The following is a 15,259-nucleotide window of genomic DNA, read 5'->3' on the forward strand; positions in this document are numbered from 1 at the left end:
ATATGATAAACCCACAGCTAATATCATACTCAACGGGGAAAAGCTAAAACCATTTCCCTTAAGATCAGGAACAAGGCAACGTTGCCCACTTTCTCTACTTCTATTCAACATAGTGCTGGAAGTTCTAGCCACAGCAATCAGACAAGAAAAAGAAACAAAAGGCATCCAAATCGGTAAGGAGGAAGTAAAATTGTCATTATATGCAGATGATATGATACTATATAGAGAACCCTAAAGACTCCACCAAGAAACTATTAGAGCTAATAGATGAATTTAGTAAAGTAGCAGGATACAAAATTAATATTCAGAAATCAGTTGCATTTGTATATACCAATAATAAAATATCAGAAGGAGAAATTAAAAAAGCAATCCCATTTACAATTGCTCCAAAGACTATAAAATACCTGGGAATAAATTTAACCAAAGAAGTAAAAGATCTGTACTCAGAAAATTATAAGACACTGAACAAAGAAATGAAAGAAGATACAAATAGATGGAAACACATACCATGTTCATGGATAGGAAGAATTAGTGTAGTTAAAATGTCCATATTGCCTAAGGCAGTATACATATTCAACACAATTCCTATCAAACTACCAATTACGTTTTCCACAGAAATAGGACATATAATCCTAAAATTTACATGGAACCATAAAAGACCCCGGATAGCCTCAGCAATCTTGAGAAATAAGAACAAAGTGGGAGGTATAACAATACCTGACATCAAATTATATTACAAAGCTACAGTAATCAAAACACCATGGTACTGGCATAAAAACAGACACGTAGATCAATGGAACAGAACAGAGAGTCCAGAAATAAATCCATGCCTATATGGCCATTTAATCTACGACAATGGAAGAAAGAATGTACGGTGGGGTAAAGACAGTCTATTCAATAAATGGTGCTGGGAAACCTGGACAGACACATGCAAAAAAATGAAGCTGGAAGGAGAACTGACTCTGGGTGATGAACACACAATGGGATTTATAGATAATGTAATACAGAATTGTACACCTGAAATCTATGTAATTTTACTAACAATTGTCACCCCAATAAATTTAATAAAATAAAATTAAAAAAAAAAAAATGAAGCTGGACCACCTCCTTACACCATATACAAAAATAAATTCAAAATGGCTTAAAGGCTTAAATGTAAGATCTGAAACCATAAAATTCCTAGAAGAAAATATAGGAAGAAACTTCACAGACATTACCCGGAGTAAGATTTTTACTGATATATCCCTTCTCGCGAGGGAAGTAAAAGAAAAAATAAACATGTGGGATTACATCAAACTAAAAAGCTTTTTCACAGCAAAGGAAACCACCAATAAAACAAAAAGGGATCCTACTGAATGGGAAAAGATATTTGCCAGTGATATATCTGATAAGGAGTTAATATCACAAATTTATAAAAATCTCACTCAACTCAACTCCAAAAAAACAAACAACCCAATTAAAAAATTGGCAGAGGACACAAGGAGACATTTTTCTAAAAAGGACATACAGATGGCAACCAGACATATGAAGAAATGCTCAACCTCACTAACCATCAGAGAAATGCAAATAAAAACCACAATGAGATACCACCTCACCCCAGTCAAAATGGCTATCATCAATAAATCAACATACAACAAGTGATGGCGAGGATGTGGAGAAAAGGGAACTCTTGTGCACTGTTGGTGGTAATGCAGATTGGTGCAGCCACTATGAAAAACAGTATGGAGGTATCTCAAAAATCTGAAAATGGAACTACCTTATGATCCAGCAATCCCACTCCTAGGTATCTATCCGGAGAAATCCAAAACTCCAATTCAAAAATCTTTATGCACTCCTATGTTTACTGCAGCACTATACACAATAGCCAAGACATGGAAACAACCGAAATGCCCATCGGTAAATGACTGGATTAAGAAACTGTGGTATATTTATGCAATGGAGTATTACACAGCCATAAAGAAGAAAGAAATCTTACCATTTGCAACAACATGGATGGACCTAGAGAACATTATGTTAAGTGAAATAAGTCAGACAGAGAAAGACAAATACCATATGATCTCAATTATATGCGGAATCTAAAGAAAAGAATAAGTGAATGAACTAATCAGAAACAGTTTTGGAGACATAGAGGAAAAACGGAGGGTTGCTAGGTGGGGGGGTGGGGATAAGGGGGAAGGTGAGGGGTTTAGAAAATAGTCGGTAACTACAAGATGGCCACAGGGTTTTAAAAATTAATTTGGGGAATGTAATCAATAATGTAAAGATTTTGTAGGGTATCCAATGGACACGTGTCCCATTTGGGAGACCACCTCAGGGATGATGTAGATGCCTGATCTCTGCACTGTACACCTGAAGCTGAACAATAATGAATGCCAACTGTAATTTTATATATATATATGTGTGTGTGTGTGTGTGTGTGTGTGTGTATTTGTATGTTTATATATGTATGTGTGTGTATACATTTTTATGTTTATGGTTACAGGAAGCGGAGTACAGCATTAGGAATAGAGACAGTGGAAATGTAATGGCTCTGTGCGATGTCAGAGGGATAGTGGATGGGGGGAGGGGGGTTCACACAGTGTGAGGGATATAAATGATAAACGTCTAAGTATTGCTTTGTCTTGTGTACCTGAAACTAATAAAAAAAAAATGTACTTGGATCTAAGAAGCAGAAGGTACCAATGTGCAGAGGTTTAAACCCACACATGTTGTCACGTGGTGAAGAGTCGAGAGGCGGGATGTCCTGGCTCTGGTTCACTGCTCTTTTTATCTCTATCCTGCTATATTCAGCAGACTGCTTTCGTCCCCATGTCTGTGGCCTCAGACATCACATTCCCATTCAAGGCAAGAAGTGGGGAAAGAGGGCCCAGTTCCGGGCCTGACTTCCCAGAGCCCCAGAAGATCTTGATGATATTTCTTTCATTGGCAGGTTAGGATCCTGTGAATGCCCCCAGCTACAAGGGAGCATGGAAATGGGATACTTTTTCACCTGTGAGGAGACAAAGCTGCTTATCCCACAAAATAGGGAAGAAGCAGCGAAAAATGAATATGTAACAAGTGACTAAGGGCACCTGTGTGACACCCATTTTGCAGATGAGAACACTGCGGCTCAGAAATATAAACGACTTCCTGGGGGAATTGGAATTCTCAGTGGACCTGCCTAAAGCCAAGACTGGAAATTTTCTAGAACATCATCCTTTTTATCTTGCTGTCTGAGACCCAAAAATGTCCAAGAAGCAAGAATTAATTCACTCATCCATCCAGGAAAACTGCTGACCCTGTGCCTATTTGAGGGATTGTGCTATGTATGTATTGGAGACGTGAGGGTGAATTGAGCTGGGCTCTGTCCTCAGACCTCCTAGTCCAGAGGATGAGCTGAACCCAGCATCTCATATGTGGTCTGAAGGTCACTCGAGGCCCAGGGATAGTGTCCACAGGCTGAGGGCCAGGTGGAGTGGACTGTCAAAAGAAGGATAGTAGACAGAGAAGGTGGAAGACAGGAGGGCCTTCCAGCTGCCAGTGCAGAGAGGGTGTCTACATTCTGGGCTCTGCCCAAGTGCCCTGTGAGCATTAACTCACTTAATCCTCAAAATAACCCACAGATACCATTCTTGTCCTTCCACCTATAGATGGAGAAACTAGGTACAGAGAGACTAGGAATTGGCCAAGTTTACACAGCCAAGTAATCTAACCCCAGGCAGCCAGGCCATGCACCAACCACTTTGCTTGCCTGGCCTGCATGGGTCAGCAGAGGGATGGAGGTAGTGAGCTGTTTGTTGCTGGCAATATGCAAGCAGACAGCCTCCATTAGAGATGTTGCATTCTGAGCAGTGTGACTTGATAGTTGCCTCTCAGCCCAGCAGGTGTCTGACGTGAAGTGTCAGGGGGCAGATGCAGCGGCTGCCATGTCTCCAGTAGCATATCCAGACCCGCTCACAGACACACAGGGTGATGTTTTATGTCTTAATTAAATGGAGAGGAGTTTAATTGATGAGCAGCCGGTTGGCCACCCCAGCTTCCTGGCTCCCTCCCCAATGACTCCTGCATGCATCAGCCCCAGATGCTGAGAGCAGGCTAATAGATTTGCAATGCTGATCACGGCTGTAGACCCACTTAGCCGGACTCCAGGAAGCCTCTTTCCACCCTGCAATCAGATTGAATCACTTTTCATTTTGAGTGTTGTCCCATAAATCCTCCTTCAGAAGAGCCATGTGCTCAGGCCTCTTCCCAGGCTAGCCTAGAGGTTTTCCCATCAGAGGGCAACTACCATGTGGCAGGGTGGACAGGGACATCTGTAGCCTGGATGTGGCATGGGGGAGGAAAGGGAGAAGCTCACGGAGGCCAACCCAGTGCAGGGGATTTTCATTGGTGTTGTCTTCCTCCTCTCACATGGCTCATAGGAGGGGCTATTCTTTCCTCTGCTTCACTGATGAGCAAGTTGGGGCCCAGAGGAGGCAGTTGACCCATGCAAGGCTGCTCAGCCAGAAAGTTTCTAGCCACGTAGTCCTCACCACATGGTCCTGTAAAAATCCACATTCCCTCACCGCCATGTCTTGGAACAGTGACTCTTTGCTTCCTCATGAAAGATTAAATGGGCAATACCCCATCTCCACAGGGGAAGGATTTAAAAACACCATGGATTCACTCACTCCACAAAGATCTATGGAGTACCTACTGTGCCAGGCGTGGTTTACAAGCTAGTTACAGTCATGAACCAAAGAAAGTTCCTGCCTTCTTAGAGTTAATAAAGCTGTGGGGAGAGGCAGACAAGAAACAAGTAAACCAAAAAATTACCAGGATAATTAGAGGTTGTGTAAGTGTTATAAAGACAGCCAGACGGGTGATATAATAGTAGAGAAAGACTGTTTGGTGGAGTTCCTTAAAAGGGATGATCAGGGAAGAGGGGACTTTTGGGCTGAAACCTGAAGGATGAGCAGGGGCTCACATGGGAAAAGTGTTCTGGGCAGAGGAAACAGCAATCACGAAGGCGCTGGGCACTCTATAAGAGAGAGGGCTGTGCAGCTGGAGCAAAGGGAACCACAGCCCATCCAAGATGAGCCAGAGGCCAATGGAGGGGGTCCCACAAGAAAGGATGTTTTCTTGTTTTTTTGATGACTAGTCAACAGCAGTTACACAACAAATGCTCATTAACATTCTTCTTGAATTCCTCCGGAACAATTTGCCACGACATCTTCTCACCTCCTGAATGCCCTGCTCTCCATTCTTTGGCTCTACCCTTCCTGCCCAGCCACCTTCTACCACAGGCCACACACACACACACACACACACACACACACACACACACACTTGCTCACAAAGTTCCTTTCTCTAACATCCTGCTTCATGTTCCTCTGCCTCCTCCCCTCCGAATTCTCCCACCATCACAGCCCAACTCTTGGCCCAGTGCTCAGGAGACCTCCCTTCACTTGCACCTCCCACAAAAGACCCTCCACATGGGCACACAGCATTTCTCTGCCCACATGCTCACATGTCTCCCATATCCTGCTTGGAAGACACTGAGAAGACAGAGACTCTTCTCCACAGGCCTACTGCCCCACATTCTCCAGCACAGCCCCAGGGCCCTCCATCATAATAGTGTCCTGGGAACCATCAGTGCGGCCACTTGCTTCTCTCTGAATAGGAGTGGGAGTGCCAGGAGGGGAGTCACAGCCCTCCCTGGGCTTGACATGATACTGCTTCTCTGCCTGGATGAGATGACACTCTGATGCCACCATCTCAGCACCCAAGGGGTGGGGCAGGGACCATCAAAGACATCATGGTGGGCGAGGCACTCATGCTCTCTCCAGTAGAGGGCCTGCTAGGAGAAATTTGGTTGGTTGACAGCCTGCAGCTCCTGTACCTTCAGGACCCAGCACAGATTCATGTGGAGGCCGAGGACCAAGCAAAACAGGTGCTGGAGCCATTGCTCCTGCTTGACCCAGGCACTCCATGGGCAGTCTGGGCTCTGAGGCTCCCCACGAGCGTGGCCAAGGTGTCTCCAGGCTCTTCCTTCCAGCCCTCCCTTCTTCCCCCTCTCCTTTCTCAGGTGTCAGCCCTGTACCTGAGCTGAGATGCTCGCACTGGCTCCTGCTCCCACTTCCTCCCTTCATCCTTTATGGATACCTCCCTTATAAGCCTCTTGCATGACTCGTTTCGTCTCACTGTCTGCTTCTTGGAAACCAAAACTGACACACTCCTTGACCCTGGCTGGACAAGCTTGGTTTTCTGTTCCACTCAGTGACACTCTCCAGCTGTGCACTTTGGCCCACCCCTGCTGTTCAGGAGGGACATACAGCACAGCCTACTGCTGCCCTGGGGCTGGACACACTGATGGCTGCATGCCTGGCAGGCCTTCTTGGCAGAGTGCTTGAGTGCTCCCCAGCTTGCAAGCAGGAAGGTAACCTCATCTTGAGGTGGTAACCATGGAAACAGGACTGAGAGTAGCTATGGCTGCATGGGTATAATGTACATCAACACTTGGACCAGTTTCAACCCCTGGCTCTGTAGGCTGGGAGGGATCCCTCATTAGAATGTTTCCAGCATTGACAAATGTGGAGGATGCAGCCTCAACTCTCCCCAAGCGCACCTAAATTGGACAGGTTTCAATCCCAAAGTGCAAGCATGTGCTGCGCACCTACTAAGTGCAAACAATTCACTTGGGTGACAATTCACGTGTTGCCTCTTCTTACGAGTGAGGCTCAGAGAGGCTATGGGACTTGTCTGAAGACACATAGCAGGTGGCAAAACTGGAATTCAGACAAGTCTCCTAACTTCAGATCTAGGGCATTAGAGACCATAGCGAGGTGAAGGAGCCACAATAGGGACTGATGGGCCTGGGTATGAAACTCAGGATTGCTAGAGCTCAGGGCACACTCTACTGTAACAGCGACTGACACGGTGTATGGGGCTGACCCCCAAATAGAGATGAGGCTGGAGAAAGAATTCAGAGCCTTGAAACAGACTACCATCATATAAAGGAGGAGTTCATATTCACACAATAATCAAGACCAAATGATGATGAATGGAAAAATAATTTACAAAATGATACTGAGTTGTCTGGAGATCAATTTTGGGGAAAAAATCTATACTTTACACCACAGACTCAGTTAAACTTTAGATAAATTAAAGATTTGACTATATGCAATTTTATCATAGGAAATCTAGTGGAAGCATAGTTGAAGCTTTGGAAGATATTTGGAAATATTAACACCAAAGATCCTATAGGCAACTGTGCAAAGGGCCAAGGGCTAGGAGGAAATGCAGCTAGTGGCTAACCAGGGGCAAATGTCTCACCTCCCCCATATTCAAAGAGTTGGAAATAAAATAATTAAAGTGAATCTTTGCATCTATTTTTGAATTAATGAAAGTTGAAAATTGAAATAAGTGCTGGCTTATTATACATAATAAGGCTGTGCAGCAAAGGTACACACACACCCCAACCCACCCGACCCCCACGCTCAGAGTCACATAAACAGCACTGTCCTATTGAAGAGTGATTTTGACTGCGCATGTCAGAGCTCTGGATCCAATAATCCCACCACTTGGGATTCATACTCAGAAAACAATACAAAAAGAAAAACAAAAAAGCCATGAACAAGAATATATTGGTTGAAGCACTTTTTACCATTTTGTTATGGAAAATGACAAACCTGCACAAAAGTAGAGAGAGAAAATAGGATAATGAGCCCATGTATCATCCCCCAACCTCAACAGTTATCAGCTCCAGCCAATATTGTTTCATCTTCCCCCCACTCAACACACACACACACACACACACACACACACACACACACACACACACATTTTTATTTTTGTTTTAGTATTGTAAAGCAAATCCCAGACATCATTTCATTTTGTCCATAAATACTTCAATTTCTGTCTCTAACAGATAAAGACTTCTGAAAAATCTAATTATAATATCACCATGCTCCCCCCAAAAATTAATGATTCTTTATATCTTTTAATTCACAGCCTATGTTCAAGTTTTCCCAAATGTCTTTAGATTACTTTAAAGTTTAAACTGTTAGAGTTCATTTGTTGGAGTCAGGACGCAAAAAATGGTGATGCTTGTGTTTGGTCACTGTGCTTCTTTTAAGTCTCTTATTCTATAACAGCTTCTCCCTCCCCTCTTTTTTCTTTATTGAGGCATTTTAAAATAATGCTCCTCAAATGAGAAACTATCAACATGACCAGTGCCAGGACCACTTAGGCAACATATGGTGCATCTGTCTGGGATGCCCCAGTGCCTCAATTGTCTTGGGCAGCATTGGCTAAATATAACCTGGGAGCAGCTGGCTGTGGGCTCCTTCCCAGCCTGGTGGCCACTCACTCAGCTCTACCACCCACAGGGACTTGGCTCCTGGACTTGGCTGCACCCCCTGGCCCCTCCCTTGGATTTGGCAGCCCAACCAGGGCACATTCACTCATAGGTGATTGGACCTGGACCTGTTTCTGGACATCCCTCCTTGGCTCTGGCCACCCCATTGTACTCACCAGCTGTTGGTAAGGAGTACCCAACCTGCTCCCATCCATGACAGTACTAAACTATCATAAACCACCAGCCAGGGGTGGCCGGTTAGGTCAGTTGGTTAGAGAGTGGTGCTAATAACACCAAGGTTGCTGGTTCGATCCCCACATGGGCCACTGTGAGCTGCACCCTCAAAAAAAAAAAAAAAAGTAAATAAATAAATAATAAAACAAAATCCTGTTTCCTTAAAAAATCAAAACGAAAACCACCAGTCAGGAGACCATGGAGATCCAGGGGAAAGGTCTCAATGGCTACTAACTAAATGTCACCACCCACTGCTCATGGCCAGCACACACAACCGTGCATATTGTGGTTGTAGTGGAGCAAAATGGAAATGTCCATTGAACAAATAAATAAAAGCGTGAGTACTGGAGAAAATAGACATTGTGTTAGAGATGAGAGAATGGGGGATATCTATAATGCCTCCTGGATGTTTTTTAATGGAGATAGAACTAAAGCTATATATTTTCTTTTTAATGAAAAGAAACAAGCCGTTTGTCCCCTCTCCATCCTTCAGTTCCCAATGGAACCCACCTATTGGAGAAAGGGACTGGCCATAGTCACTTGGTTGCCATGGCAACACTCTCCCACTGGAGAAATGGACAGGTTGGGTGGATTCAACCCCATGAGCATGGGCTTTCTCTGCTCTCTCTCTTTTGGCCTGGAAAGCCAAAGAAGGCAGCCCTCCCCCGCACACACACATATCCATGGTGTCTACATCTCAGTGACTATTGTGAAATGCAGGTTTTATTATTATTCATGTATGGTGAGGCCCATAGACCAGGAAACAACTGCCATTGAAAAAGTAGCTTGCTATACTCTTAGATCCCAAGAGGAGGGGGCACGCCATGCCATGAAGTCCACACAGGAAAGCCCTAAGGTCAGTCAGAATGTTGGAGGACAGGCAAATGTGGGCAAGAGTCTTCATTGTGGTTTCTGCAGGAAGGAGCAGACCAGGAAGGGTAACCATGCTTGGGATCGACTGGTTTCAATAATTTCTGGACTCTGGGGTTTAGGGCTATCCCAAGTTGTCTGGTACCTTGTCCTAGGTGATTAGGGCAGGTATAGGTCTCTCAGCGTGAGAGACCTATAGAGGAGGTGGGACATTTGGGCTCTGGATTGGTTGGTTTGTGTTAGAAAAATCACATTCAAAGATGAGTCTTTACTGTCTCTAGGAATTGGCTAACCCTAGGAAGGGCAGTCCCTCCAGAGGCAGCACAGCCCCAGGATGTCAAAGTATCAGAAAAATAAAGGGCACAGTTAATACAATGACTTGAGTCAAAAACTTGGGTGTCTCTCTTAAAGTATTTCTCTCCCTCATGCCATGTACTTGATTACCAAGGCTACTGCCTCCCACATCTCTGTAAGTTATCTACTTCTCCTCTTCCCATGGCTACCAGCTTATGCCCAGCATCCTTAGCTCTTCCTCAACTAGTAGCTGCTGGGGGCACCTCTCCATCCATTGCCCAGAGACACCACACTATCCCCTGTCCCAGTACTCCTCCATGGTGTGGTTTTGCCCTCCCCCCCTTCCATAAAGACTGAACTCTGTTTCTCTACCTGTTGAATCCAGGAGGGCCCTGTGACTCCTTTGGTTGATAGAATATGACAGAAGTGATGCTGTGCCAGTTCTGGACACTGCTCCTACCTGGATTTTCAGCTTGCAGTTCTGCCGTGTAAAAAATGTACCACCCAGTCGCCACCCCAAACGAGCCCACCATGTGCAAGAAGCCAAGCCCTGTGGAGAAGGTCTGGATGATGAGACACTACTTGGAGGAGAGAGAAAAGCCAAGGGGCAGAAAGGTCCAAGAGGTGAGGTGAAGAAGCTGGCTCCTACTGACACTATGTGAAGCTGAGAGGAACTATCCAGCTCTCCCCAGAATCCTGACCCACAGAATTGTGAACAAAACAAAATGGCTATTTTAAAGCCCTCAGATTTGGGGTAGTTTGTTATATAGCAGTAGGTGACTGGAACATGACCTGACAGCCAGCAAGAACTTTTAAGATTGGAAACCAGATGGTGTCACTGCCCAACTTCAAGTTTTCCAGCCACTTCATATAAAATCCAAACTTCTCACCCTGGCCTACAAAACTCTGAATAGTCAGGCCCTTGCCCAGCTCTCCAAGCCCAGCTTCTCTCTCCCCATCCTCTCTGGGCTCCTTCCATTCCTTGAACACAGCATGTTCTTACTCATGTCCCTCTGCCACTGACACCCTACCCCTCTCCTGGTCTCTGCTCAGGTGTCACTTCCTCCACCTCACATCTTCTAGGTTGGCTACTTTCACAACAGAGAACAGCAAGTGTTTGTGAAGGTGTAGAGACATTAGAACCCTTGTGCACTGCACTATTGTTGGGAATGTAAAATGGTGCAGTACTGTGGAAAACAGTATGGAGAGTCCTTGAAAAATTAAAAATAGAATTACCATATGACTTAGTAATTCCACTTCTAGGTATACATCCAAAAAATTTGAAAGCAGGAACTCGAAGAGATATTTACATACCCATATTCATAGCAGCATTATTCACAATAACCCAGAGGTAGAAGCAATCCAACTGTCTATCAACAGATGAATGGATAAACAAAATGTGGTTTATCCATACAAAAGAATACTATTCAGCCTGAAAAAGGAAGGAAATTCTGACATGCTATAACATAAAAGAATTTTAACTCTTCTGCTGTGATGTTCGGATATGTTTTCCTGCGGCTTGCACTATAACACCAAAGATGTTTTGTATGTCATACTCTGTAATATTTTGCAATAATTTGTTTATGTCATCAATGCCATTAGATTCTAATTTATCTATACTTAAATCTAATTGATTCCACTTAGTATGTTTTGAGTATTTTTTGCTAAAATTCAATATAATGGTAAGTTTATTACTATATAACAAAGGTTTAAAATAAAAATAATGTCATCTATGTATAAACCAGCTCAAACTGTTACTAAATGCATAAAATCGTCAAAATATCAACTTTTTATTTTTGTGGATTTTTGATACTTTTTTTAAAATTAAAGTTTATTGGGGTGACAATTGTTAGTAAAGTCACATAGATAGATTTCAGGTGTACAATTCTGTATTACATCATCTATAAATCCCATTGTGTGTTCACCACCTAGAGTCAGTTCTTCTTCCATCACCATATATTTGATCCCCCTTACCCTCATCTCCCACCCCCCTTACCCTCTGGTAACCACTAAACTATTGTCTGTGTCTATGAGTTTTTGTTTCTTGTTTGTTTGTCTTGTTCTTTTGTAATCTGAAAACATTTATACATAAAGACAAGTGTGCTCCAATGTTCATTGCAGCTTTATTTACAGTGGCCAATACATGGAAACACCCAAAATGTTCTTTGATAGATGAATGGATAAAGAAGGTGTGGTATATATACACAATGGAATACTATTCGGTGGTAAGAAAAGATGAAATAGGACTATTTGTGACAACATGGATGGATCTTGAGATTATAATGCTAAGCGAAGTAAGTCAAACAGAAAAAGCAAAGAACCATAGGATTTCACTGATATGTGGTATATAAACCAAAAACAACAAAAGAACAAGACAAATAAATGAGAAACAGAAACTCATAGACACAGATAATAGTTTAGTGTTCTATTTCTTTAAAAAAATACCATTGGGATTTTGATGGGGATTGCATTCAATCTGTATATTTTTGGGTAATTGGACATTTTAACTATGTTGATTCTTTAAATCCATGAATCCAGAATGTCTTTCCATTTCTTTGTGCCTTCTTCAATTTCTTTTTAAAATGTCTAACAACTCAACAACAAAAAAATATAGAATCCAATTTAAAAATGGGTAGAGGACCCAAATAGACATTTTTCCAAAGAGGACACACAAATGGCCAATAGACATATGAAAAATTGTTCAACATCACTAATCATCAGAAAAATGCAAATAAAAACCACAATGAGATAGCACCTCACCCCAGTCAGAATGGTTATCATCAAGACAAATAATAACAAGTGTTGGAGAGGCTGTGGAGAAAAAAGAATCCTCATACATTGTTGGTGGGAATGCAGATTTGTGCAGCTGCTATGGAAGGCAGTGTGGAGGTTCCTCAAAAAGTTAAGACTAGAATCACCATATGACCCAGCAATCCCTCTCCTGGATTGCTGGATCATTATGGTAATTCTGAAAACATTTATCCATAAAGATATATGTGCTCCAATGTTCATTATAGCTTTATGTATGGTGGCCAACATATGGAAACAACCAGTGTCCTTCGATAGATGATTGGGTAAAGAAGATATGGTATATATACACAATGGAATACTATTCAGCCATAAGAAAAGATGAAATAGTGCCATTTGCGACAACATGGATGGATCTTGAGATTATTATGCTAAGCGAAATAAGTCAGACAGAAAAGTCGAGAACCATGATTTCATTGATATGTGGTATATAAAACTGAAAACAGCAAAGGAACAAGACAAACAAATGAAGAAACGAAAACTCATAGACACAGACAATAGTTTAATGGTTACCAGAGGGTAAGGGGGGAAGGGGTGGTAGATGAGGGTAAAAGGTATCAAATATATGGTGATGGAAGAACTGAGTCAGGGTGGTGAACACACAATGGGATTTATAGATGATGTAATACAGAATTGTAGACCTGAAATCTATGTAACTTTACTAACAATTGTCACCCCAATAAATTTTAATTAAAAAAATATTTTTTTGGAACGATACAGAGAAGATTAGCATGGCCCCTGCGCAAGGATGATATGCAAATTCGTGAAGCGTTCCATATTTTTTATTTTTAGAGCATTCCACCCCAATGCTGCAGAATACACATTCTTCTCAAGCGCACATGGAACATTCTCCAAGATAGACCATATGTTAGGCCACAAAGCAAGTCTGGATAAATTTAAGAAAATTGAAATCATACCAATTGTCTTCTCTGACCACAGTGCTATGAAATTAGAAATGAACTACAGGAAAAAAACTGGAAGACATACAAATTCATGGAGGCTGAATAATATGTTACTAAATAATGAATGGGTTAAGCAGGAGATCAAGGAAGAAATCAAAAGATATCTTGAGACAAATGAAAATGAAAATACAACGATCCAAAATCTATGGGATGCCGCGAAAGCAGTCCTAAGAGGGAAGTTCATAGCACTGCAGGCCTACCTAAAGAAACAAGAAACATCACTAATCGACAGTTTATCTTCACACTTAAGGGATCTGGAAAAAGAACAACAAAATAAGCCCAAAGGGAGTACAAGGAAGGAGATAATAAAGATCAGAGCGGAAATAAATGAAATAGAAACCAGAAAAACAATACAAAAGATCAATGAATCCAAGAGTTGGTTCTTAGAGAAGATAAACAAAATTGACAAAACTTTAGCCAGACTCATTAAAAAAGAGAGAGGACCCAAATTAACAAAATCAGAAATGAAAGAGGAGAAGTGACAACAGACACTGCAAAAACACAAAAAAATTTAAGAAATTACTATGAGCAACTATATGACAACAAATTTGACAATCTGGAAGAAATGGACAATTTTCTAGAGGCATACAACCTTCCAAGGCTAACTCAAGAAGAGACAGAAAACCTGAATAGACTGATTACCACCAGGGAAATTGAATCAGTAATCAACAATCTCCCAACAAACAAAAGCCCTGGACCAGATGGCTTTACAGGCAAATTTTACAGAACGTTCAAAAAAGAATTGTCACCTATTCTCCTCAAACTCTTCCAAAAAATCCAGAGGGAGGGAAGACTCCCAAACACTTTTTACGAAGCCACTATCACCCTGATCCCAAAATCAGACAAAGACACCACCAAAAAAGAAAACCAGAGGCCGATATCGCTAATGAACATAGATGCAAAAATCCTCAACAAAATACTAGTGAACAGAATTCAGCAATACATTAAAAAGATCATACACCATGATCAAGTGAGATTCATCCCTGGTATGCAAGGGTGGTTCAACATCCGCAAATCAATTAATGTGATACACCACATTAACAAAATGAAAAATAAAAATCATATGATCATATCAATTGACGCAGAAAAAGCATTTGATAAAATTCAGCAGCCATTCATGATAAAAACCCTTAAGAAAGTGGGAATAGAGGGATCATATCTCAACATAATAAAGGCCATATATGATAGACCCACAGCTAACATCATACTCAATGGGGAAAGCTAAAACCATTCCCCTTAAAATCAGGAACAAGGCAAGGTTGCCCACTTTCTCCACTTCTATTCAACATAGTGCTGGAAGTTCTAGCCACAGCAATCAGACAGGAAAAAGAAATAAAAGGCATCCAAATCGGTAAGGAGGATGTAAAACTGTCATTATATGCAGATGATATGATACTATATTTAGAGAACCCTAAAGACTCCACCAAGAAACTATTAGAGCTGATAGATGAATTTAGTAAAGTAGCAGGATACAAAATTAATATTCAGAAATCAGTTGCATTTGTATATACCAATAATAAAACAACAGAAGGAGAAATTAAGAAAGCAATTCCATTTACAATTGATCCAAAGACTATAAAATACCTGGGAATAAATTTAACCAAAGAAGTAAAAGATCTGTACTCAGAAAATTATAAGACACTGAAGAAAGAAATGAAAGAAGATACAAATAGATGGAAACACATGCCATGTTCGTGGATAGGAAGAATTAATATAGTTAAAATGTCCATACTGCCTAAGGCAATATACATATTCAACGCAATTCCTATCAAAC

General features: G+C 41.8%; 1 pseudogene; it reads left to right on the forward strand.

Moving 5' to 3' along the window:
• Window positions 1-13,206: 13,206 nt before the first annotated feature.
• LOC141567047 (U6 spliceosomal RNA) lies at window positions 13,207-13,306 on the forward strand (annotated as a pseudogene).
• Window positions 13,307-15,259: the final 1,953 nt, after the last annotated feature.

This window comes from Rhinolophus sinicus, chromosome 4 (genome assembly GCF_057876585.1).
Source record: "Rhinolophus sinicus isolate RSI-liver-muscle chromosome 4, RSI-T2T, whole genome shotgun sequence".
In the NCBI taxonomy this organism is placed as follows: domain Eukaryota; kingdom Metazoa; phylum Chordata; class Mammalia; order Chiroptera; family Rhinolophidae; genus Rhinolophus; species Rhinolophus sinicus.